Below are 25057 nucleotides of genomic sequence, written 5' to 3'. Positions count from 1 at the left end.
GCGCCCTATGCACTTCTGCAGTTATGTCTTCCTGTGTTACTTCATCTTCTGTTGATATTAAAAGCTGTTATTGCAGGTGCAGTGTCTCTGAATTCTCTGTGGCTGTTGCAGTGAATTCATCTTGGCACCGTCTGACATCCGCTGTCCTTACAGGGGTGTTGTAGTGACTTGTGAATAGATTAAAATCCTGGGGGGAAGAGCAGTGAGAGACACACCAGTGTATAAGAAACAATGCTCAATAAAAACTACACTGGGAAAAATCAATAACTGGGGGTTGAGGGATGAATATTCTTATATTTTTGATGAGTATTTCTTTATGTATAATAGCAAGATAAAAGTCACATAAAAGTATATGCAGGCCTAAATTTATTAGTGATTACCAGGGAAGAGAGAAGAGAGGTGGAAAGGGGAACTCAGTGCTTGGAGGATACTGAGCTGCTGTTACGGGTGATGGAAAAATGTAGAAATGGTCCTGGTGATTGTTAGACGTCATGAGGAACACACTCGATTGACTGCATCGTACCTGTGAAGAGTGTTGAAATGGCAAATGTTACATTACATGTATATTTACCACAATAAAAGAAATATACATGATTAAAAAAATGGAAACATGCAAGCACTATAAGACATGGATGGATTCCTTTGTAAGTTCAGAAAAGTTGTCACTAATTGCCATCGAATCGGTGCTGACTCATAGCAACCCTATGTACAACAGTAGGAAACACTGCCCTGGTCCTGCACCTGTCTGCACAGTTGTTGTTATGCCTGAGCCCATTGTTGCAGAAAATAAACGTCTCTAAATATGATATAAACCTGGAGAAAATTAATAGAGGTAAGGGCCAATGGATTTTACTGTACAGACTTAGGAAACAATTATAGGCAGGAAACGTCGTCAGTAAAGGTAATGGCAAATGCCTAAGTGGGAAGCAATTTGCAACTTATTATGTAACAGATCCAGGAACATGGAAGCTCTGAGAACTGTTGGGAGCACTGAAATGAAAGGGTCACCTGTTCAACCCTTAGCTGTCTAAGGTTTACCCTCAATCTCTCCTTTCTGTGAGGTTCCAGGTCCACGGTCTCTGTGCATAGCAGCTCCTGGAGCCCATCCGTCCTAGAGAAGAGTCCTCAGAGGGACGGTCATAGCAAGAGGGTCAGAAACTGGGACAATCTCCCAGTTCCTGTGCTGTCCATCCACCAGGGGGCGGTGTGCATTGATGCTAAAAGAAAAGACTAGGAAAATAGCTGTTTTTAACCATCATGAATACTCTTTCTGTAATAAAGCAATGGAGGTACCTTCCGTGTTACTTATTTTCACAATGAATAAAAATATTCCATATTTTCGTTTTGGGAGAACCAAACACAAAGGGTTTCTGTATGTGAACCTTCACTGATATTTCAGTCAGTAGCCCTCTGCTGAGGAAGGACACAGCGCCTTAGACCCACAGGGCATGATGCTCCACCAGAGAAGAACCTCCCTCAGGCCAGAGCTTTGTCTTTCACATGTGACCAAAGGCTTCCAGAGCTCCACGCTGATCTTCAGATCAGCCTTATTACAGAGGCTTGGCTCAGAGACCCTGATGTGGGGATGTGACTGATGAACACAGAAATCTAGCACTCTCTTAATACTCTCCTCCAGGCCCCAGGAAGCACTGTTTTAGATAATACCACTGAGTCCTCTACCATACAGATAAATCTTTGGCTTTGGGCAGAAGCCTTGGTCCTGACTCCTGCTCTGCTCGGCTATGCTCAAACTGCTTCTCTAGAAGGATGATGTTCTAATATCTTCTGGGGGTCCACACCTCAGATGTGTCTCCGCGCCAACATACTTGACGTAGTAAAGTGGAAAGAAGAACAGGCCAGGGTCAGTCCATGTGGTGGGCCGGGTCTAGGATTTCCTTACTTATGCACATGTCTCTTTTTCCACAACTATTGGTAAAAATTCTTTGGTAGGTGGTTGATAAACAGAATGGGGATCTTCAGTCCCTACAGGAAATAGAAAATGGAATCATTTTCACACACAGTTGAGCTTCAGCTCAGCCAGGAGCGCACATATGATTCCCCAGGAGGAATATGACATGAACGACTGCATCAGGAACCCGGACACTGACACAGTCTTCCAGACTAAGTTCCAGGTCTGAATCACAGAGAAGTGGAACATGGAGGGACCCCTCCTCAAACCCATCCTGGGCCAAATTTATCCCTCCATTCCCCTTCATCTTCCCATTTCGTACATGTAAACTGGGGATAACTGTATATATTCCACATGTAACCACCTAGGTACCACCTGGGTCTGTACTTGCCTGATGGAAATCTTAGTATTGACCCCATCAGTTCCACAATCTTGGAAGTTAGGTGATTTCTTAGAAATACTTGCCAATTCCCACAGATTTATACTTTCATGATTTTCTCTGCCCTCACCTCAGAATTTTCTGTAAAATCTGCCTTTGCCTTACATTTACCCAGACATAGAACTCTGACCCCCTGCCAGGTTTCCTCAAAATAGTCTACTTTTTAAAAGTGTCTTATTCATCATGTGGCTTTTATTAAAGATACTAAAAGTGTGAAAGACAGGGAAAGGTGCTAGTACATCCTATGGAAAATGTTCAATTAAGTTTCATGGTAATTCTTTTCCTCCCGCAGTCTTTTCTCAGGTCCTCTGCCCCTGATGGCTCTTGAATCTTCTCCATCAACATATTAAGTGCCCTGCCCTGCAAGTCCCACTCTATGTCAGGCTCCATCTCTCCCCAACCTTTACATACTTCTCCCATTTTATTAGAGAACCTCTGGTCTCCCATGACCATTCCTCAGCCTTCACACTTAAACCTATCCTAACTTGAAAAAACAGTTGGTAAGCACTCTTTTTTAGCATAATTGCAGCCCTAATGAGCAATTTCACAAACATATATGTAACCTGATCCTACGAATGCCAGTAGCTTTCCATTGGTCCTTAAAGTAGCCCAAGCCAGATTTGGCCCACACCCATGCACAGAAGGGCCAGCTGTGACCACTAACTGACTTGAGCAGGGGACACAGCGACAGGTGGAATGAATCAAGGAAAATCAGCACTGGGACCCTATTCTGAAGCAAGAGATCCAAGTGGAACTACATCACCTCCTGTTTCCTGGCCACCTTCTAAATTTTCCCTCCCTAGTACACCTGCACGACCACCATCTTACTATCCCAAATCATATAAGCCCTGCTTCCCCATAGCTCGGGAAGTCGGATCTGAGGAACTTCCTCCTGGCTCCTTGCTCTGCACATTTTGACGAAGTTACTTTCTAAAAGACCAGGGTCCAGATAACTAGCAAGTTGGAGCATGCTGGATAAGGACCCACCTTCCAGGGTTTAGTAACGTATACACCTTTGGTAACTGTCAAGAACTATAAAGAGTCTGAGATTTTGCCCTACTTGCAGGCCAGTGAGTTAGGATGCCATGGTTTCAGAGATGTGATAGAATACAGGAGATTCTTGGGTCAGAGACAAAGAATTTAATTACCTGTGGCACAGCAGGCAGCATTAGTTACATCTTCTTACAAGTTTCCCTTGACCCTCTAATATGGACTGAATTGTCTCACCTAGAAATACGTGTTGGAAATCTTGTCCCTATACATGTGGATGTAATCCTGTTTGGGCATAGGGTCTTTCTTGTTATGTTAATGGGGCCATGTCGGTGTAGGGTATGTTTAAGCCAATCACTTTTTAGATATAAAAGGAGAGGATTACGCACAGACACAAGCAAAGAAAAATGGGAAGACTGATGTCACACTGAAATCTCCAAAGAGTCAAGGAACAGAAGCTGAAAAGAGACAAGGACCTTCCCCCCAGAGCTGACAGAGAGAGAAAGTCTTCCCCTACATCCAGTGCCCTGAATTTGGACTTATATCTTTCCAGCTGTGAGAAAATAAATTTGTTTGTTAAAGTTACCCACTTATGGCATTTCTGATACAGCAGCACTAAGTAACTGAGACACCCCCCAATATCCATTGGGGCCAGACAGAAATGCCTAGGCAGATGCTGCACACGCAGTGGGCTTGCATCCCATCTGAGGAACCTTGAACTTGGGAAATGCCTGTTGTCGGGGGACAGCTCCAGCAAGGAAAGACCCTCCTGTGCATTCTGGCAGATAATCCGAAGAACTGACATGTAGCTGTTTCCAGATTCGTGAGTTCAGGGAAACTTACTTACACGGGCAAGCAGCTGCCCTCCAGTGGTGGCCAGCTGGAGTATTTTCCACAACCACCTAGCAAGGGACACAAGCCTATATACCATTCCAGCTGGGACCAAGGCTCATCGTTTTTCTCCCATGTCCTTGGGCAGTAAGTGTTCCCAGGGACTTCACATGCAGGCCCAGATGTTTTCCTTGTTGCTAAGGCATTCCTCGGCCTTGGCCACTGGTCCAGTCATACCACTCCCAGCCTTGTACCTTAGCCCGAGTCTGTTCCGAATTCATCCCCAGCATGCTTCAGGGAAGAGCAAAGCTGATGCCATTAGGGAGAGGATGCATATAGCTGAATAACGTTACCATACACCTGTTTTAAAAGAGGCTGTTAGAACACCTGCAAGACTTTAACTTCAAAGGGAGACATTATCTTTATTTCTAACTCTGTCTTCCAAGGCTATTTATCATATAAGCATCAGTAAAAAGACAGTTCAGGGCAAAAGCTTTTAATACCCTGGCACAAAAGACATTAAAAAAAAAAAAGTGAGGTTCCCATGGAGGAGACTCAGCAATATCCATTTGCCATTTCTACACCATTTTAGATTCTAGTCCCATGACTATCATATAATTTATCACTCTGATTACTCTCACCAACAGGGACTGGGACTAAATACATTTAATTTGTCTGATGCAGCTCATTTTAAGACTACCCTCAATAAGACCCTACTCAGCACGTTGAGGTCAACCTGTGTATTGACCTAATCAATGTGTCCCAAGTTTCTGGACACAGCTGAAAAAAATCCCATAAATAATCAGGGTCTACCTCAAAAACAAGGTAAGTTTCCCTTAGGTGTCCATATTGATCTTTCCATTTGGCCCTCAGCATTAATCTAGGTACACCATGGTGCCTAGTGACTGTACAGACTCTACCTTTGCCATCAAGGAGAAAGTCTAGAGACAGAACCGCCTATGAGACCTCCCAGAGATAAGGAAAACTTAGGTTTCCAGTTCAGTTTCAATAATTAAGTATAGTTTGGTTTTACAGGGATTGTCTGAGAGTAGTGAGTCCAACCTGTTCTGTGTTTTCAATCACCTCATATGCATGCAAAAGCTGGAAATTAAATAAGGAAAACCAAAGAAAAATTGAAGCCTTTGAATTGTGGTGTTGGTGAAGAATATTGAATATACTATGGACTGCCAAAAGAATGAAAAAAATCTGTCTTGGAAGAAGTACAACCAGAATACTCCTTAAAAGCAAGGATGGTGAGACTACGTTTCACATACTTTGGTCATGTTATCAGAAGGAATCAGTCCCTGGAGAAGGACATAATTCTTTTTAAGGCAGAAGGTCAGCAAAAAAGAGGAAGATACTCAAAGAAATGGGTTGACACAGTGGCTGCAACAAATAGGCTCAAGCACAATGATTGGGAGGATGGTGCAGGACTGGGCATTGTTTCATTCTGTTGTACATGGGGTCGCTATGAGTCAGAGCCAACTCAATGGCACCTAACAACAACATCCCTCTAATACTAATGGTAACTATCTAACCCTAACTATAACCCTCTAAGCCTAACTCTAACTCTATTCTAACCCTAACCATACAAACATCTAACCCTAACTGTAACCCACCATAACACTCACCCTAATCATTCACCCTTCACCATCACCTTCACCACTAACACTGACACTAACACCAAACACTGACTGTGACCCTAGCTGTAACCCTAACCATCACAATCATGCTAAACCCTCACCCTAACCCCTAACCTCATCTTCATCTTAATCCTAAACACAAGTGGTAAACACTAAACCCTACCCAACCCTGACCATAATATCTAACCCCTAAATCTAATACCAATCACTGACATCTCTAATTTGTCATCATTATCACCACCCTTCTGTCTTACAGGGTCGCTATGAGTCGGAATCGACTCGACAGCACTGGGATCATCACCCTTGTACTAAACCTCGCCATCAACCAAGAATCCTAGACCCTAATCCTAACCATAAATCATAAACACTAAATCTCATCTTAATCCTAAGCCCTAAATCTAAATTCTAACACTAATACTCTAACCCTAACCCAAACACCAGCTGCTACAACCTAGTCCCTAGAAATTGGTCCTGACCATACACGAAAAATGCCACACACCAACTCAGACCCCTAAACTTTAATCCCTAGCCATAACCCTAGACCCTAAACCCAGTCCATGACACTGAACCTAGGTCACATCCTGACCTAAACCCTAACCCTAAACCCTACACACTAGCCCTAATCCTTAACCCATAAACACTAAGCTCTTAACTATAATTCTAATCCCAACACTAACCATAAAAATCCTAACCTTAAACATAACCACAAAATCCTAACACTGGAATCCTTGCTATAAAACTTTAACCCAAACCTAAACCATCCAACCTGAATCCTACTGTAACCCTTATCTACTAACCCTAATCCTCTTACCATAAGCCTTTAACCCTGACCCTAACAATGTAAACCTATCATTTCTAACCCTAACCTTAACTCTCTAACCCTAATTCTCTACCCACAACTTTCTGAGACTAATCCTCTAACCCTAACCCTAGCATCCTAATCCTAACCCTAAACCAAACATCCTAACTTCTAAGCCTAAACCCTGAATGCTAACACTAACTGTAACACTAAACCCTAATACTAATTCCAAACCCTAGCCCTAAACCTAACCTTAAACTCCAAACGCTGAAGCTAACCCGAAACTTTGCCCTAAGCCTTAACCACAGATGCATACACACTGAACCCCCAATCATACCTAACCCTACCTGTGATCATTAAGGTTGTGTGTCAACATGGCTGGGCCATGATTCTCAGTAGTTTGGCAGTTTTATGATGATGCAGTCACTTCTACGAGGAGATGTGATACAATGTGACAACCTCCATGAGAGGATCTGCTGTGAGTAGCCAATCAGTTGAAACAGTTTCCTTGGAGGTATGGCCTGTATACTATAAATGAACTTTCTGGCAAGGCTTGTCAGCTTTTGCTCGCTCTGGATGGTGTAGGTGGCTGTTGTTTATCTGACCTCTGGTTCTTGGGACTTGAGCTAGCAGTTTACCTACCGTCTTGCCTGCTATTTTGGGATTCATTGGTCTTCATAGCCTGTGAGCCAGAGCCCTGCTGTCAGACTTGCTGATCTTGAGTTCCTCAGCCACGGTGGCTATGTGATTCAGGAGAAGCCTCTAGCCTGACCCACAGACTTGGGACATTCTAGCCTCTACAGCCCTGTGACAGATACTTGTCTGTCAGTTTGTACTGTGGGGGCTTGCATGTTGCTATAATGCTGGAAGCTATACCACCAATATTCAGATACCAGGAGGGTATCTGAGATTCCAGACTAAGACAGACGAGGAAGAAGGATCCAGCTGTCTACTTCTGAAAAGAATTACCCAGTGAAAACCTTATGAATAGCAGTGGAACGTTGTCTGATATAGTGCCAGAAGACGAGCCCCCAGGTTGGAAGGTACTCAAAAGACGACTGGGGAAGAACTGCTTCCTCAAAGTAGAGTCAACCTTAATGATGTGGATGGAGTCAAGCTTTCAGGGCCTTCATTTGCTGATGTGGCATGACTCAAAAAGGGAAGAAACAGCTGCAAATATCCATGAATAATCGGAACCTGGATTGTACAAAGTATGACTCTAGGAAAATTGGAAATCATCAAAAATGAAATGGAATGCATAAACATCAATATCATGTTGGCCATTCTGAATCAGACAATCATATACTCTACTATGCCAAGAAAAGGAATGGTGTTACATTCATCGTCAAAAAGAACATTTCGAGATTTATCCTGAAGTACAATGCTGTCAGTGATAGGATAATATCCTTACGCCTACAATGAAGACCTCTTAATACAACTATTATACAACTTTACACACCAACCACTAAGGACAAAGATGAAGAAATCAGAGATTTTTAACAACTTATGCAGTCTGAAATTGATCGAACATGCAATCAGAATGCACTGGTAATTACTGGCGATTGGAATGCAAAAGTTGGAAACAGAGAAGAAGGATCGGTAGTTGGAAAATACAGTCGTGGTGATAGAAACAATGCCAGAGATCAAATGATAGAATTTTGCAAGACCAACAACTTCTTCATTGCAAATACCCTTTCTTCACCAATGTAAACGGCGATTATATACATGGACTTTGCAAGATGGAACACACAAGAATCAAATCAACTACATCTGTGGAAAAAGACCATGGAAAACCTTAATATCATCAGTCATAACAAGGCCAGGGGCTGGCTGTGGAACAGACCATCAATTGCTCATACGCAAGTTCAAGCTGAAACTGAAGAAAATCAGAGCAAGTCCAGGAGAGCCAAAATACGGTCTTGAGTATATCCCACCTGAATTTAGAGACCAGCTCAAGAAGAGATTTGACGCATTGAACACTAATGACTGAAGACCAGATGAGTTGTCCAAGGACATCATACATGAAGAAAGGAAGAAGTCATTGAAAAGACAGGAAAGAAAGAAAAGACCAAGATGGGTGTCAGAGGTGACTCTGAAACTTCCTCTCGAATGTCGAGCAGCTAAAGCAAAAGGAAGAAATGATGACGTAAAAGAACTGAACAGCAGATTTCAAGGGGTGGCTCAAGAAGACAAAGTATTATAATGACATATGCAAAGAGCTGGAGATAGAAAACCAAAAGGGAAGAACTCACTTGGCATTTCTCAAGCTGAAAGAACTGAAGAAAAAATTCAAGCTTCAAGTTGCAACAGTGAAGGATTCTATGGGGAAAATATTAAACGACACAGGAAGCATCAAAAGAAGATGGAAGGAATACACAGAGGCATTGTACCAAAAAGAATTAGTCGACATTCAACCATTTCAAGAGGTAGCATGATCAGGAACCAATGATACTGAAGGAAGAAGTCCAAGTTGCCCTGAAGGCATTGGCAAAAAACAAGGGTCCAGGAATTGATGGAATATCAATTGAGATGTTTCAACAAACAGATGCAGTGCTGGAAGTGCTCGCTCACCTATGCCAAGAAATGTGGAAGACAGTTACCTAACCAACCAACTGGAAGAGATCCATATTTATGCCTATTCCCAAGAAAGGTGATCCAACTGAATGCAGAAATTATCAAATGTTATCATTATCATATGCAAGCAAAATTTTGCTGAAAATCATTCAGAAGTGGCTGCAGCAGTATATTGACAGGGAACTGCCAGAAATTCAGGCCGGATTTAGAAGAGGATGTGGAACCAGAAATATCATTGCTAATGTCAGGTGGGTGCTGGCTGAAAGCAGAGAATACCAGAGAGATGTTTACTTGTGTTTTATTGACTATGCAAAGGCACTCAACTGTGTGGATCATAACAAATTATAGATAACATTGTGAAAAATGGGAATTCCAGAACACTGAATTGTGCTTATGAGAAACCTTTACATAGATCAAGAGGCAGTTGTTCGGACAGAACAAGGGGATACTGATTGGTTTAAAGTCAGGAAAGGTGTGCGTCAGGGTTGTATCCTTTCACCATACCTATTCAATCTGTATGCAGAAAAAATAGTAGGAGAAATTGGACTGTATGAAGAACAGGGCATCAGGATTGGAGGAAGACTCATTAGCTTTGTTATGCAGACAACACTGCCTTGCTTGGTGAAAGTGAAGAGGACTTGAAGACTTACTAATGAAGATCAAAGAATACAGCCTTCAGTATGGATTACAACTCAACATAAAACAAAAATCCTCACAACTGGACCAATAAGCCACATCATGATAAATGGGTAAAAGACTGAAGTTTTCAAGGATTTAATTTGTGTCCACAGTCAACAACCATGGAAGCAGCAGTCAAGAATTCAAAAGACATTGCTACAAGAGACGTCTTTAAAGTGTTGAAAAGCAAAGATGTTACCTTGAGGAGTTAACGTGTGCCTGACCCAAGCCATAATATGTTCAGTTGCATTATGTGCATTCGAAAGATGGACAACGACTAAGGAAGAACAAGAAGAATTGATGCCTTTGAATTGCGGTGTTGGTGAAGAATATTGATACCATGGACTGCCAAAAGAATGAATAAATCTGTCTTGGAAGAAGTACAACTAGAAGGCCCCTTAGAAGCAAGGATGGTAAGACTGTGTCTCACATACTTTGGACATGTTGTCAGGAGGGATCAGTCCCTGGAAAGGACATCATGCTTGGTAGAGGGTCAGTGATAATGGAAGACCCTCAATGAGGTGGACTGACACAGTGGCTGCAACAATGGGCTCAAGCATAACAATGAATGACTGCGAGCATGATGCAGGACCAGGCAGTGTTTCCTTCCATGGTACACAGGGTGGCTATGACTCAGAATCAACTGGATGGCACTTAACAACAACAACAACAATGAACATACATCCCTTTGGGGAAGGCTGGGAGAATGGTTAGCAGGATAAGTTTTTGGCAGTGTATTGGAGTCCTTCCTCAAGAGGAATTGGCCTCCGCTTCAGTCAAGGGGTTGTGGGTCTGTAAACTTGCTCAAGTCTGGGAATTAATTGAGGGACTATGACTCTTTATTTTGGTAATTCGGGTTAGACTGCTGTTCACTTGACTTAGAATTCATCTATTTGTACCAAAACCAAACCAAACCAAACCCAGTGCCATCTAGTTGATTCCGACTCATAGTGACCCTACAGGACAGAGTAGAACTGCCCCATAGAGTATCCAAGGAGCACCTGGCGGATTTGAACTGCTGACCCTTTGGTTAGCAGCCGTAGCACTTAACCACTACGCCACCAGGGTTTACTCTATTTGTACAGATCAGGAAAATACTTAGTAGGTTTCTTATCTGTTTCACTCCTAGGGACACCATAACTTAGTAGCCAGCACCATAAGTCCATATGAGTCAGACTATTCTGATTACTGCTTTGACTCTGATGTCCATTACTGTATCCACAGTCACCTTGTCTTTGTCCATTGAGTGCTGTCACTTGGCCTCTACTACCACGGGGTCCAAACAGCCCCATCAAACTTAGGTGTCTTAATTCAGTTAGGGCAGTTCCCACTGTCAAATCTGATTTACATAAAATAGCAATCACAATAGTCTTCAAGGATGTTGGGGCTCCCTTCAGAAATTTGTTCCTCACTGTTGTAGTAATCAGTGTGTTCTCTGGGCACTCCAAGAGTGGGTCTGTGGGTCTAACCTAATAAATCCACTCTAGCATGCCAATTTCCCTAAGGCTTTGGATACCTTCTTCTACAGTATACCAAGGCAAGTCTGATATTTCAACTTGATTTAGCGTAGGCCACCACGTAATCCATGCTTCAGCAACTGAAACAAACTATTAGATCCTTTCCTAACTTCTCGAGCTGAAACACTGAATGAGGAGTCTGTGCTTAGTGATCCCATACCAATAAACTGAGACTGATCCATCTTAATGTTCCTTGCATCATTATCCCACACCCTTAGTAGCCATTCCCACACATATTCCCCAGGTTTCCGTTTGTACATATTAGAAAAGTCAAGCAATTCTTTTGGAATATAGTGTATCTACTCTTGGGTCACACTTTATACTTCATCTTTTGGGGCTCACTGGGACTTAAGTCTAGTTATAGGTCTAGAAGCCAAAACTAGTAGTGAGGAAGAGTTTTGAGAACATTCAGCATTGTCTTACAAACATCTACCTCAGGTGATACCCCAGGGAATGACTCAGACTAGGGCTTGTTAGAAGCAGCTGGCCTAACTGGGAATGGAGGGGCTAATGATGTTAGTGGGCAGAGTGGTTTAGCAGACAAACATAATCTCTTCAGATGGGAGTCACAGGTCTGGTTTCGTTGGCGGGAATGATTCAACAGAATTTAGGGGCTCAGTGTCTCCAGCTTCCTGATTATCTGCCAATATGTCCCCATCCCAAGTTTCAGAATCCAATTTCTTCCCAACTGATACCCTCACTTTAACTTCAGATGCCTCTCGAGGTTGGCATTTGATTTGGCATTGTAATTTAGCCACTCTTACAATAAGACTCTGAGTTTGGTTTTCAGCAATATCAGCTCCGTTACTATAAGAAACAGGGCTTCCCTTCAAAGCACAAATGGAAACTTTGAGGTCGTTTATGCAGCACTTGAGCTTTGACTCTGAATTCCTGAGTGCATCTCTTTCTTTCACCAGTTTGCCTAACGAAAGTAGGACCAACTAACTAGTTTCCTTATACTTCTCACTCTGACAAAATTGTAGGAAAGTATCAAACATGCAATTGACCAGAGCCTCACCTTTCACCAATACCTGATCTATTAGCAGTGATATTTTGTGTATTCGAATTGCCACCATACACCATGGATTAGCAGTGCCCTCTTTACTACTGGAAGCAGAGTCATCAACACCTTTAAGACTAACTATAGTTGAGAACCAATTTAGAAAACTCATCCTTACAATTTTGCTTCCCTAGAGCCACTCTCGGTACCACGTCTTAGGCTGGGTTCTCTAGAGAAGCAAAACCAGTAAAGCATATAAAGATATATACAGACAGAGAGATTTATATCAGGAAAATGGCTCACACAGTTGTAGAGGCTGGAATGTCCCAAGTCCGTGGGTCAGGATTCTTGTGATGCACGTAGCCACAGGGGCTTGCTAACCCAAGATTGGCAGGTCAGAGAGCAGAGCTCTTCTTCACAGGCTGTGAAGATTGACAAATCCGAAAGATCAGCAGGCAAGACGGCAGGTAAGCTGCTAGCTGAAGTCCCAAGAACCAGAGACCAGATGAACAGGAGCCAGCTGCAGGATCTGAGAAAGAGAGGGTTAACTGTGCTGGCAAAACAAAAGAGCTGTTAAAAGATTACCATCTAGAAGTTGGGTAAACAAGAACCACACCCTGTCAACCTGAGATAAGGTTGAAACAACCCCTGAATTATTATCTCTTTCTTAGTGTTTTTCTAGTCCCTTCCCCCTTTATAGGCTCCTTCATGTGCAGAAAAACAAAGTGTGACTAACCTTCCTCAGCCATCCGAAGATGGCGATGTAGTGCCAAAGATCGGTGCGCTTGTGCTATATCCCATAATAAGTGATGCCAAGGGCTGCCGAGAAGACTCTATCTTGAAAGCAGCAAGTTCCATCTTGGATTCCAGATGCATGCGCAACCTAATTAACGTGCACCACCATGCTGAGAAGCACCCGCTCCTTGAAAGAAGCCCACTAAATATTCATTATTGTATTGTCTCCACAGATCCTATATAAGCCCTATCCTTGCTTCCATTTTTGAGTCAGCCTTTAGGAGAGGCTTAGTCCCACACTGACTCCTTTTGCTTGACTCAAGCAAAATAAAGCTTGCTGAAGACAAGCTCGTCTTTTTCATGTATTCTTACTCAGGAAAAGGCAAGGACCCTTTGTGTCAGATTGGTGATTGGTAACAGATCCAGAATGAGCAAAAGCCTGCTAGCCTTGCCAGAATATCCACTTATATTCAGTGCAGGCCACACATCCAAGGAAACTCCTCTTCTACAAGTTGGCTACTCACAGCAGATTCCATCATGGAGTTTATCACATATCAAATCTCATCATGGAAACGACCACACCATCATATGACTATCAAATCACTGAGGATCATGGCCCAGCGAAGTTGACACACAATCTTAACTGTTACAGCAATGTTTAATTGTGTGGTTCTGTCAGAGCACGAAAAAGAACAATCTTTGGTTGCTTGATGGATCCAATAACTAAGATTAGATAGTAGAGGAAAGGTGATTTTTATATTTCCTAGGGGGAGGTATAATGAATGTCCTGAGATATACTTCATTTTAGGTGCCGTAATGGATTGAATTGTGTCCCCTAAAAGTATGTGCTGGAATCCTAACCCCTGTACCTGAAGATGTAATCCAATTTGAGAATAGTGTTTTCTTTGTTATGTTAATGAGGCCATATCAGTGTAGGGAGTGGCCAAAACCTAATTCGTTTTGACATATAAAAAGAACGGATTAGAGACAGAGAGCAAGCACCCACAAAAGAGGGAAGGAAATATGCAACGTGGAGATCAAGGAACCGAGGAACGGAAGCTGAAAAAGACAAGGATTTTCTCCCATGGCAGACAGAGAGTCTTCCATTAGAGCCTGTGCTCTTAATTTAGACTTCTAGCCTCCTAAACATAAATGGCGACTATACACATGGACCTCGCCACATGGAACACACAGGAATCAAATTAACTATATCTGTGGAAAAAGACTATGGAAAACCTTAATATCATCAGTCATAACAAGGCCAGGGGCTGACTGTGCAATTGCTCATATGCAAGTTCAAGTTGAAACTGAAGAAAATCAGAGCAAGTCCACGAGACCCAAAACACAATTGTGAGTCTATCCCACCTGAATTTAGAGACCAGCTCAAGAAGAGATTTGACACATTGAACACTAGTGACCGAAGAACAGGTGAGCTGTGGAATGACATCAAGGACATCATACATGAAGAAAGCAAGAAGTCATTGAAAAACAGGAAAGAAAGAAAAGACCAAGATGGATGTCAGAGGATACTCTGAAACGTGCTTTTGAATGCTGAGCAGCTAAAGTAAAAGGAAGAAATGATGAAGGAAAAGAACTTAAATGAAGATTTCAAAGGACAGTTAGAGAAGACAAAGTATTAAAATGACATGTGCAAAGAACTGGAGATAGAAAGCCAAAACGGAAGAACACACTTGGTGTTTCTCAAGCTGCAAGAACTGAAGAAAAAATTCAAGCTTCGAGTTGCAATAGTGAAAGATTCTATGGGGAAAATATTAAACAACGCAGGAAGCATTAAAAGAAAATGGAATGAATACACAGAGTTATTGTACCAAAAAGAATTAGTCGATGTTCATTCATTTCAAGAGGTAGCATATGATCAGGAACCAATGGTACTGAAGGAAGAAGTCCAAGCTGCTCTGAAGGCATTGGCGAAAAACAAGGCTCCAGGAATTGATGGAATATCAATTGAGATGTTTCAACAAACGGATGCAGTGCTTGAGGTGCTCACTCGTCTATGCCAAGAAATATGGAAGACAGCTTCCTGGCCAACTGACTGGAAGAGATCCACATTTATGCCTATTCCCAAGAAAGGTGATCCAACCAAATGTGAAAATTGTAGAACAATATTATTAGTATCACACGCAAGCAAAATTTTGCTGAAGATCATTCAAAAACGGCTAGCAGTATATCAACAGGTAACTGCCAGAAATTCAGGCCGGTTTCAGAAGAGGACGTGGAACCAGGGATATCATTGTTGATGTCAGATGGATCCTGGCTGAAAACAGAGAATACGAAAAGGATGTTTACCTGTGTTTTACTGACTATGCAAAGGCATTCGACTGTGTGGATTATAACATATTACGGATAACATTGTGAAGAATGGGAATTCCAGAACACTGAATTGTGCTCATGAGAAAACTTTACATAGATCAAGAGGCAGTTGTTCGGACAGAACAAGGGGATACCGATTGGTTTAAAGTCAGGAAAGGTGTGCACCAGGGTTGTATTCCTTCACCATACTTATTCAATCTGTATGCTGAGCAAATAATACCAGAAGCTGGACTATATGAAGAAGAATGGGGCATCAGAATTGGAGGGAAACTCATTAACAACCTGTGTTATGCAGATGACACACCCTTGCTTGCTGAAAGTGAAGAGGACTTGAAGCACTTACTAATAAATATCAAAGACCACAGCCCTCAGTATGAATTGCACCTCAACATAAAAAAAAACAAAAATCCTCACAACTGGACCAATAAGCAACACCATGATAAATGGAGAAAAGATTGAAGTTGTCAAGGATTTCATTTTACTTAGACCCACAATCAGCAGCCATGGAAGCAACAGTCAAGAAATCAAAAGAAACATTGCATGGGGTATATTTGCTGCAAAGGATCTCTTTAATGTGTCGAAAAGCAAAGATGTCACCTTGAAGACTAAGGTGCACCTGACCCAAGCCATGGTGTTTTCAATTGCATCATATGTGTGTGAAAACTGGACAACGAAGAAAGAAGACCGAAGAATTGAGGCCTTTGAATTGTGGTGTTGGTGAAGAATATTGAATATACCATGGACTGCCAAAAGAACAGACAAACCTGTCTTGGAAAAAGTAGAATCAGAATGCTCCTTAGAAGCAAGGATGCTGAGACTGCGCTTTACATACTTTGGACGTGTTGTCAGGAGGGATCAGTCCCTGGAGAAGGACATCATGCTGGGCAAAGTAGAGGATCAGCAAAAAAGAGGAAGACACTCAACGAGGTGGATTGACACAGTGGCTGCAACAATGAGCTCAAGCGTAATAACAATTGTAAGGGTGTCCCAGGATTGGGCAGTGTTTCGTTCTGTTGTGCATAGGGTTGCTATTAGTCGGAACCGACTCAGTGGCACCTAACAGCCTCCTAAACTGTGGGAAAAAAATGAATTTTTGTGCTTTTAAACCATCCTCTCATGCTATTTCTGTTACACCTTTTCTAGTTCACTAAGACAGGTGCATATAAGTTTGCAAGTAGAGATAATAGCTCAGAAATAAAATGTAAATAAGAGTTTTGTCGCTTTTGATTTAGAGACAGCAATGGAAGAATTTGAAGCTACTGAACAAATGTGAGAGTGCCAGGAAAGTGTGTAGAAAGAGGAACAAAGAGGTGCTAGGAGTATATTTTGATATGTTCCAATCATTTTCTTTGAAAAATTATTTGCAGAAGACATGGAGAAATAGTGGCTAGAGTATTTTGAAGATAGTCAAGGGAATAAGCTATCAGGGAATCCTAGAAAAATGTTACATCCCAGAAGTAGGTTACGGTTCAACTCTTTGTTTCCAAGTAAAAGCCTGAGACACACTCATTGGATTTACTTATGGAGACATCATTGGCAATGTTGTTTGGTGCCATTGAGTGAATTCCAACCCATTGCGACTCTATGTACAACAGAACAAAACACTGCCCAGTCCTGCCCCACCCTTATGATCATTGTTATGCTTGAGCCCACTGTTGCAGTCACTGTCAATCCATCTTGTTGAGGGTCTTCCTATTTTTCGATAACCCTCTATTTTACCAAGCATGATGTCTTTCTCCAGGTGCTAGTCCCTCCTGATAACATGCCCAGAGTATGTGTAATGAAGTCTTGCAGCTAAGGAGCATTCTGGCTGTATTTTTTCCAAAACAGATTTGTTCGTTCTCCTGGCAGTCCATGGTGTATTCAATATTCTTCACCAACATTGTAATTCAAAGGCATCAATTCTTCCTCTGTCTCCTTTATTCATTGTCCAGCTTTCACATGCATATGAGGCGATTGAAAACACCATGGCTTGGGTCAGGTGCACCTTAGTTCATAAAGGGATATCTTTGCTTTTGAACACTTTCAAGATATCTTTTGCAGCAGATCTGCCTGATGAAATGTGTCATTTGATTTCATGACTGCTGCTTCCATGGGCGTTGATTGTGGATCCAAGTAAAGGGAAAACCTTGACAACTTCAATCTTTTCTCCACTTATCATGAGGTTGGTTATTGGTCCAGTTGTGAGGATTTTTGTTTTATGTTGAGGTGCAATCCATACTGAAGGCTGTGGTCTTTGATCTTCATTAGTAAGCGCTTCAAGTCCTCTTCATTTTCAACAGCAAGGTTGTGTCATCTGCATAACGCTGGCTTTTAATAAGTCTTCTTCCAATCCTGATGCAACATTATTCTTCATATAGTCCAGCTTCTCAGATTATTTGCTCAGCATACAGATTGAATAAATATGGTGAAAGGATACAACCCCGACACACAACTTTCCTGACTTGAAACCAACCAGTATCCCCTTGTTCTGTCCGAACAACTGCCTCTTGATCTATGTAAAGTTTCCTCATGAGTACAATTAAGTGTTCTGGAATTCCTATTCTTTGCAATGTTATCCATAATTTGTTATGATCCACACAGTCAAATGCCTTTGCATAGTCAATAAAACACAGGTAAACATCTTTCTGTTATTCTCTCCTTTCATCCAGGATCCATCTGACATTGGCAATGATATCTCTCATTCCACATCCTCTTCTGAATCCAGCTTGAATTTCTGGCAGTAGATCGACAGGGAACTGCCAGAAATTCTTTGCTTAGGGTTCCTAGACTGTCATATATAATTGATTCACTTATTTTTTCGGGTCTTTGTTGTAAGAGGGATGACAGGAAGCATCCACAATTTTGGCCCTGCCTCTCTAGTTTATAATCTTTATGGCCCAAATTCATTCATGGTCCTTTCATGATTTGCTTTAAAGTGCCACTCTTACTGGGATTGAGGATGAGACATTTCTGAGCAGGTTTTCACTCTCCATGAACATGTAGAAAGGAACATGGTATTTTACATTCAGTATCTGCTCCCGCAACTACTTCAAGTTCTGTTGAAAGGTAGGCATTCGCTGACCAGTGTATATGCTACTCCCATGCTCCACATATCCACTGTGGTTTCATTGTACTTTTGTCCCTGGAATAGTTCTGGGGCAACATAATGGTGACGGCTACAAAAGGTATCCAGCTTTTTGCCAAAGGCGAATTCTTTGCTGAAGACAGTGTCTGTAATCTTGATGTCATAACAGCATCCAAGAGCAGGTTTTCTGCTTTTAACTCTCTATGCACACTAAACTTCTGGTGACAGTATTGCACAGTGGATACTGAAGGGTTTGGCCTGGGTCACTTCACTTTTTCCTTCACATTTCCAAGAGCCACTAGGTAATCAAGCAATCTCCTCCATTAGTGTACTATGATAAGGTAGAGTTTTCTCAGTCTTGATCTCTTCAAATAACTGTTAGGATGATTCAAAGTCTTCATTTTTATTATATCATGGGAGGGTTTGAAAAGGCTGGAGAAGTTCCGTTTAGTCTTGCCAAAGATCTTGACCCCGATGCTCAGTCAAGATTGGATCAGGCTGGTCTGAGCTACAGCCTCTAACCTCAGTGCCCTAACCAACAGGTAAATTTTAATGAAAGTAAAAGAAAGATTGAGGTAAACCCTGATCCTGGGCCAAGCTTGAATTCTGACTGGTCCTACTCCCTACTTTCAGGGCCCCTACAAAGGAATGTGCTGGGGCAGATTGTGACCCTGCACCAAGCTTAGGTTATGTCCAACCTGAGCTACAGTCACTAGCCTCAGTGCTACTTCCAAATACTGAAACAAATGATAATACAGGAGATTGGAATGATTCATAAGAGAATGGGCAAAAGAAGGGGGAAAGAGAAAGGGAAGAGAAAGGAATTCATCCTAGCAGGGTGAAGATCTTTAACAAGTTATTAAGATATGAGAGGAATGAGTATCGATGGAGTCAAAACAAATGTCTTTCTTAGTGCCGCACTCTCACAAGTTGGGTGGTTATCCCTTAACATTAAAGGACCCTAAAAAAACTATTCACCCTAGTTTGGAGGGATTTGGAAAGGTCCAAAACCAATATGATGATGAAAAACCTGACCTTCTATTGTCTGGGGTGATGGTCCCAAATCTTGTTTTGTGAATTAATATCACCAGCTTCTTGAGGAACCTTAGTAAAATGGGTTGTGAGAGTGGTTACCTTAGGATCAGTCTTTTTGGTTTTCAACACAGGTAGTTCCCAATTTATAAAGTATTCAAGTGACAATAAGCTGCATGTATGACCATCCTTTTTTTTCTTTGTACATCGTATTGTTAGTAATATATACTAGTGTTGCAGTGCACAATTTATTGGTGTTATCATTCTCAAATGTTCACTCACAGATGCTCAATATTACGATTTACTGATCAGAACACTGCCATATCACAGACTATGGCCTAGTCTACAGTGATGCCTGTGTTGGTGTCAGGACTCTCAGGGAGTCTTAACAGACAGAAAGTTGGGCAATGTTCAACTCTAACGACATATGACAATTGAACTGCACACACGCCCAACAGCCATTAGGACTCCAATGTCATTGTTATGACACTGGTGCAGACAAATAAAGATCAAATTTATAAGATATTTATAAGAGGCAATAATAATGAAAACAGGAAAAAAATTATGTCAGAGCTGACTTAGAATGGAGTCATCGAAAGGTAACCCCATTGTAAGTCATAGACTACCTGACCATGAAATGGAGGAGCATGTTTTGGTTAACACAGGACCTGCAGCTCACACTTGAGTAATCATACCCAAAAACCAAACCCATGCCATCCAGTTGATTCCAACTTAGTGACCCTATAACACAGAATAGAACTGCTCCATGGGGTTTCCAAGGAGTGGATAGTGGATTTGAACTGCCGACTTTTTGGTTAAAAGCGAGCTCTTAATCACTGCCCCACCAGGGTTCCTGAACAATCATGTTGTTGTTGTTGTTAGGTGCCCTCAAGTCAGTTCCAACTCATAGGAACCCTATGTACAACAGAATGAAACACTGCCAGGTTCTGCACCATCCTCACAATCTTTGTTATGCTTGAGCCCATTGTTGCAGCCACTGTGACAATCCATCTTGCCAAGGGTCTTCCTCTATTTTGCTGACCCTTTACTCTACCAAGCATGATGTCCTTCTCCAGGGTCTGATCATTCCTGATAACACGTCCAAAGTACGTGAGATGAAGTCTTGCCATCCTCGCTTCTAACGAGCATTCTGGTTGTACTTCTTCCAAGATAGGTTTGTTTGTCCTTCTGGTAGTTCATTGTATACTCAATATTCTTCACTAACACCAACAACTCAAAGGCATTAATTCTTCTTTGGTTTTCTTTATTCATTGCACAGCTTTTGCATGCACTTGAGGCAATTGAAAATTCCATGGCTTGGGTCAAGCGCACTTTAGTCCTCAAAGTGACATCTTTGTTTATTGTCTAGGAAACTCTATTTGGCAGCTCTACTGTCCTGTGCAATCACTATAAGTAGGAATTGACTCTGGGGCACACAAAACAAAAAACACATGGTAGGAGGAAACCATCTCAGCTTCCAACGTGTGTGACTTTCATGGATTGAATTGTGTCCCCCCAAAATATCTGTCAACTTAGCTGGGCCGTGAGTCCCAGTATTGTGTGATTGTCCACTGTTTTATGTGATTTTTCCATGTGGTGTAAAATCCTATCACTATGATGAAATGAGCTGGATTAGCGGCAGTTATATTGATGAGGTATACAAGATTAGGTAGTGTCTTAAGCCAATCTCTTTTGAGATATAAAAAAGAAAAGTGAGCAGAGACGTGGGAATCTCATACCACAAAGAAAGGAGCACCGGGAGCAGAGTGCATCCTTTGGACCTGAGGTTCCTGTGCTGAGATGCTCCCAGACCAAGGAATATTGATGAGAAGGAAATTCCTCCAGAGCCGACAGAGAAAGAAAGCCTTCCCCTGGAGCTAATGCACTGAATTTGGACTTCTAACCTACTACATTGTGAGAAAATAAATTTCTCTTTGTTGAAGGCATCTATTTGTGGTATTTCTTTTATAGCAGCTCTAGATAACTAAGAATTTGGTAGCAAGAGAGTAGGGTGCTGCTCTAACAGATACCTAAAATGTGGAAGCAATTTTGAAAATGTGAGTGGATAGAGAAGCAACAGCGGCAGAGGACCAGTGCAGCAGAGAACCTGCAGCGGCAGAGAAGTGGCAGCAACAGAGAACTGGCAGCAGCAAAACCAGGAGACCAGCACAAGACGGTGCTGGAGCTGACCCACGGAGCGAGAGGTGAGTGCCTGTGTGCTGGAGGCTTCCTGGCAGAGTGGGTTGCTTCCGGCCTCTTATTCGTGGAAGTAGGTTTGCTGACTCACAGAGCTAGAGAGTTGAGTGCTTCTGTGCAGGAGGCTTCCTTGCTTGAGTGGGGTGCCTCCAGGCACTTATCAGTGGAGCTACTGAACTTTGGAACACTTGCCCCAGCAGGGCAGATGTGGGCGTGAGAGGCCAAGCAACCAGGAAACAGAAGCTAAAGAGACAAGCAACACAAGAAGCCAAGCTGCCTCAGTCTCAGAAGGTATGGTAACCAACAATACACAAGCTCTGGAGAATAAGCTGGGGAACTAGGATCTTCTAAAAATTAAACACTTATGCTCATCAAAAGACTTCACCAAAAAGTAAAAAGAGAACCTAAAAACTGGGAAAAAATTTTTGGCTGTTATAAATCAGACAAAGGTCTAATCTCTAAAATCCACAAGAAATCCAACACCTCTACAACAAAAAGACAATCCAATTAAAAAATGGGCAAAGGATATGAACAGACACTTCACCGAAGAAGACATTCAGGCAGCCAACAGACACATGAGGAAATGCTCATGATCTCTAGCCATCAGAGAAATGAAAATGAAAACCACAATGAGATACCATCTCACCCCCGGCATTACTGCCACTAATCAATAAAACAGAAAACAAATGTTGGAGAGGCTGCAGGGAGACTGGAACTCTTATGCAATGCTGGTGGGAATGCAAAATGATACAACCATTTTGGAAAATGACATGGCACTTCCTTAGAAAGCTAGAAATAGAAATACCATATGATCCAGCAATCCCACTCCTAGGAATATATCCTAGAGAAATGAGTCATCACACAAATAGATATATGTACACCCATGTTCACTGCAGCATTGTTCATAATAGTAAAAAGATGGAAACAACCTAGATGCCCATCAACAGGTGAATGGATAAACAAACTGTGGTACATACACACAATGGAGTATTACACAACACTGAAGACAATGATGAATCTGTGAAGCATCACATAACATGGATGCATCTGGAGGACATTATGCTGAGTGAAATAAGTCAATCACAAAAAGACAAATATTGTATGAGACCACTACTGTAAAAACTCATGAAAAGGTTTACATACAAAAAGAAACAATTTTTGATGGTTATGAGGGTGGGGAGGGGTGGGGATGGAAAAACCCTTAATAGATAAGCGGTAACTTTGGTGAAGGGTAAGACAGTGCATAATACTGGGAAAGCCAGCACAGCCTGTACAAGTCAAGGCCATGGTAGCTCTACAGACACACCCAAACCCCCTGAGGGATTGAATTACTGGGCTGAGGGCTGTGGGGACCATGGTCTCAGGGAACATCTACATCAATTGGCATAACACAGTTTATATAAAAAAAAAAAAAAGTTCTACATTCTACTTTGGTGAGTAGCGTCTGGGGTCTTAAAAGCCTGTGAGCAGCCATCTAGGACACTCCACTGGTCTCACCCCTTCAGGAGCAAGGAAAATGAAAAAAACTAAAGACACAAGGGAAAGATTAGTCCAAAGGACTAATGGACCGCATCTACCACGGCCTCCACCAGACTGAGTCCAGTACAATGAGATGGTGCGTGGCTACCACCACTGACTGCTCTGACAGGGATCACAATAGAGGGTCCTGGACAGAGCTGGAGAAAAATGTAGAACAAAATTCTAACTCAAAAAGAAAGACCAGACTTGCTGGCCTGATATAGACTGGAGAAACCCTGAGAGTATGGTCCCCGGACACCCTTTCAGTTCAGTAATGAGGCCACGCCTGAGGTTCGCCCTTCAGCCGAAGATTGAACAGGCCCATGGAGCAAAACAAGACTGAAGGACTGCGCCAGCCCTGGCGCGGGGCCTGGAAAGTAGGAAGGAACAGAAAAGCTGGTAATAGGGAACCCAAGGTTCAGAAGGAAGAGTGTTGACATGTCGTGGGGTTGTTAGCCAATGTCATACAACAACGTGTGTACTTTTGATGAGAAACTAGTGTGTTCTAAAATTCAGTTAAAAAAAAAAAGTATGGTCATGACCTCAGGTGTTTGAAAGGGTGGAGCAATGGCCTTTGATGTTTCTAAGGGTGGAGTCACCATTCAGAGAGACTAGGAGAATGGTGCACCTAAAGCCAAGGGAATGGAGTTTTTGTCCAGGTGGGCCTGGAAGGTGGAGCTGAAGCCCAGGGCGGATTGGCCTCCACTCAGAATCCGGAGAGTGTGGCCAATACCTAGAGTCTGAAAGGGCGGGGCTATTGTGTAAATGGTCTCAGAAAATAAGATTATTTTCAAGCCTTGAGCGCTAATGTAATGTGTTCTGTTGACTTGCTTGGTGCCTGTTATGCCTTCTTTGACCTCAGTTTCTCCTATTTGTAATGGAAATGTCTACCTTGTGTCTGTTCTGCCATTGTACTTTGGAAGCAGATAACTTGTATTCTAGACTTCACAGATAAAGAGGGATTTTTGTATTTTGTACTTGGAGTTAAGATTTCTGCAATGATATGATGGGGTGAATGTGTTTTACATGTGTGAAGGACATGAATTTTGGGGTGGTGGGCCAAAATGTGGCATGTCATGGATTGAATTGTGTCCCCCCAAAATATGTGTCAACTTAGCTGGGCCATGAGTCCCAGTATTGTGTGATTGTCCACTGGTTTATGTGATTATTCTGTGTGTTATAAATCCTATCACTATGATGAAATGAGATGGGTTAGTGGCAGTTATATTGATGAGATACAAGATTAGGTAGTGCCAATCGCTTCTGATATATAAAAGAGAGAGGCGAGCAGAGAGACATGGGAACCTCATACCACCAAGACAGCAGCACCAACAGCAGAGTGTGTCCTTTGGACCCGAGGTTCCCGTGCTGAGATGCTCCTAGACTAAGAATGGTTGGTGAGAAGGACCTTCCTCCAGAACCTACAGAGAGAGCGAAAGTCTTCCCCTGGAGTTGATGCCCTCAATTTGGAATTCTAACTTGCTTGTCATGGATTGAATTATGTCCCCCCAAAAACATGTGTATCACCTGGGCTGGGCCATGATTCCCAGTATTGCGTGATTTTCTTATGTTGTAAATCCTGCCTTTACGATGTTAATGAGGGAGGATGGGCGGCAGTTGTGTTAGTGAGGCAGGAACTCAAATTTACAGGATTAGATTGTGTCTTGAGGCAATCTCTTGAGATATAATAGAAGCCAGCAGAGAGGGGGGTCCTCATACCACCAAGAAAGCAGCACTAGGAGCAGAGAACGTTCTTTAGACAAGGGATCCCTGTGTCTGAGAAGCTCCTTGACCAGGG

At 42.3% G+C, this 25057-nt stretch overlaps 1 long non-coding RNA gene across 1 annotated transcript; it reads right to left on the bottom strand.

The window, feature by feature from the left end:
• Window positions 1-359: 359 nt before the first annotated feature.
• LOC126057246 (uncharacterized) lies at window positions 360-22729 on the bottom strand. Its single transcript, XR_007512456.1, has 4 exons — window positions 13117-22729; window positions 12684-12909; window positions 1039-1983; window positions 360-523 (listed from the first exon to the last, which is right to left on the bottom strand). It is a non-coding gene; the product is annotated as an uncharacterized LOC126057246 (long non-coding RNA).
• Window positions 22730-25057: the final 2328 nt, after the last annotated feature.

This window comes from Elephas maximus, chromosome 13 (genome assembly GCF_024166365.1).
Source record: "Elephas maximus indicus isolate mEleMax1 chromosome 13, mEleMax1 primary haplotype, whole genome shotgun sequence".
NCBI classification, from domain to species: domain Eukaryota; kingdom Metazoa; phylum Chordata; class Mammalia; order Proboscidea; family Elephantidae; genus Elephas; species Elephas maximus.
The sequence above is the reverse complement of the archived record's forward strand: the minus strand, read 5'-3'. Positions and strand labels throughout refer to the sequence as shown.